This window comes from Carlito syrichta, unplaced genomic scaffold (genome assembly GCF_000164805.1).
Source record: "Carlito syrichta isolate Samal-C Ts95f unplaced genomic scaffold, Tarsius_syrichta-2.0.1 Scaffold304790, whole genome shotgun sequence".
In the NCBI taxonomy this organism is placed as follows: Eukaryota; Metazoa; Chordata; class Mammalia; order Primates; family Tarsiidae; genus Carlito; species Carlito syrichta.
The window spans coordinates 60764-63318 of record NW_007248886.1 but is presented as its reverse complement, the minus strand read 5'-3'; the positions used below and the strand labels follow the sequence as shown (position 1 = coordinate 63318).

General features: G+C 40.8%; 1 pseudogene across 1 annotated transcript; it reads right to left on the bottom strand.

The window, feature by feature from the left end:
• Positions 1–639: 639 nt before the first annotated feature.
• LOC103263290 lies at positions 640–2323 on the bottom strand (annotated as a pseudogene). Its single transcript, XR_002482135.1, has one exon. The product of XR_002482135.1 is annotated as a zinc finger and BTB domain-containing protein 8A pseudogene (transcript).
• Between the last annotated feature and the right edge of the window lie 232 nt (positions 2324–2555).

Genomic DNA, 2555 nt, shown 5'->3' with positions numbered 1-2555 from the left:
CAGGTCTTTTTCACAAGCTACTGTGACTTTTAGACAGTATTAGTTTCTTGCTTTAAGAAAATGATATCTGCATATAATCTTTGGTCTGCCTCTACTCTAATTTTTTAACAATACTGATGACATAAGAGTATTTTTAATTTAGTGACAAAAATTTCAAATATGAACAATTTCGAACATTTTAGTCTTCTACCATAATCCTAAAGCATTTAGGATATCAGAATAGTGATATGTTGTTTTGGGTCTCAGAGTAATGGGAAGACTTATTAGTTCAGTCAGGTGGGTTATCAGACCCTTTTTTTCCTTTTAGAAACAGTCTCCTTCTGTTGCTCAGTCTGGAGTATAGTGATGTGATAATGGCTCATTTTAGTCTTAAATTCCTGGGCTTAAGGAATCCTCCTGCCTCAGCCTCCTGAGTAGCTTGGATTACAGGTACACACCACCACACTCATGTAATTCTTTTATTTTTTCGTAGAGATTGTGTCTCACCATGTTGCCCAGGTTGGTCTCGAATGCCCAGCCTCAAGACATCATCCTGCCTCAGCCTCCCAAAGAGATTATAAGCATGAGCCAGGATCTTTACCTGATTCTCTGTGAAATTCAACATGTTTTTGGAACACCTTGAAACTGTCTTACATAAAGTTTGGTTGTGGTAAATTTATTTAAAATACTTTCTTTGAAAAAAGCTTGCTAAGTGGATCTTCCGATATTAAAAGAGGAAAAAAGGTATCTATAATAAAAGCAAGAGGATTGTAATAAAAGAGGATAATTGTTCATCCATCATGCCATCTCAAGCTAGTTCTTTCTTTCCAGTGCAGCAACATATTTTAGGGCAACAAAGTTCAGAATGGATACAATGGTCTGTTCAGAAAGCATGCAAGTTATATCAGGTCATTCTTCAAAGTCAGTATAATAAATGTTAACCAGACTCTGACCATAGAGAGAGATACAGGAAGTCAATGTCAATTGCAGTCATGTCAGCTCTGTTGGTTCACATTACAGCTACCTAATGTTGGGCTTTATTTCCTTTTCTTCTTCTTCACTATCATCAACCTGTTGGATGACCAGATCAGCAGACCCATCCTCTACAATCTCCACGTAGGATCTATTCTCATCTTCGCTCAAGTGCCATCTGGAATCCCTATCTCCATCTGAGGGGGACATAAGATGTTGTTCAGCTTCCAAATCAATGGGGAGGCTGTCTATGCCAACTTCAGCAAGGCACTCATTACACAGTCTGTAGCGCCTGGTTCCCTCCTGTACCACTTGCCCTGTGAGATCAGTCACATGGCGTTTGCATTTTCTGCAGATGAGTTTACATGCCTGGTGAATTGTTCGAAAATGGCTACTTAGATGGTCTAGCCTGCTAAATCTTTTTCCACAAGCTTGACACAGATAAGGCCTTTCTCCTGTGTGACAACGAAGGTGGCGCTTTAGGTCTGCCTTCGGCTTTACGACGTGTGTGCAGTAGGGGCACTTGAATCGCATCCTGGGCAGATCATCTGGAAAACTTCTGGATGTGACATCAGATCCTTGACCGTACTGATAGCCAGCAGGAGTAGAGTCCATTTCGGCATCAGTCTCTGCTTGTTCTTCAGACTGGGAAACATGGCTGGAAGATTCAGATGTTCATGCTTCTCGTTTGCTTGACTTATAATGAGCAACTTCAGAAGGCTGTGACAATCTCAAATGTTTGGCCTTTTTAATGGTATCCTTCCTTTGTTCATGCTTGATCAAAGGTTGCTGAGTATTCCTTTGGGAGGCAGGATGACAATTATACTTACTCCAAGATTTTCCACTTATTATACCTGTTCCTTGCTCTGGGCTTAGGTGAGAATGTGGAGAATTGCTTTCTTCTTGCCAGTCACCACTATAAAAAGAGGAACGGTCTACGCCATTAGAATTGGCATCTTTATCTGAGAGACTGAAGTAGCGATCTTTTTCTTTCTCACTAATGTCTAACGATGATTTAATAAAAGTCTTACATACACTAATGACATCAGTCATCTGAAGGAAGCTAGCAGCAGACATCACTTCTATGACATTCTGACCAGTAAGAGATAGTTTGCCGGAATAGACAAAGTCCAGGATAACTGTAAAAGTGTCAGGGGAAAAAAGCCTGAAATGTAGCCGTGGTTGGCTGACTTGTCTCCTTTGAGTTTTGAGAAAGAAGCATTTTAAAGTAGCCACTACTAGCAAATAATACATTTCGATGTGTTTTGAAGACCTTCCCTTCAACTAGAATACTACAATCACAAAACACATCTTGCCTGCACTGCTCATTCAGTTGCTGCAGGAGGTGAGACTGATGAGAGGAGATCTCCATTCTGATAATTTATGAATACTGTTCTTGAAAACCTCTTTAGTCAAATGAATGAAGTAAAAAAGGGAAGATTCCAAGTCAAAAAATTGTCCGCGGGCCGCGGCGCACCGGCCGGTCATGCACACGGGCTGGGGGAAGATTCCTGGTGCTCCAATTCTTCTATTTTTAACTTGTTGTTGTTGTTTTGTTTTGTGAGTCAGGGTCTCACTCTGTTGCCAAGGCTAAGTGCAGTGTC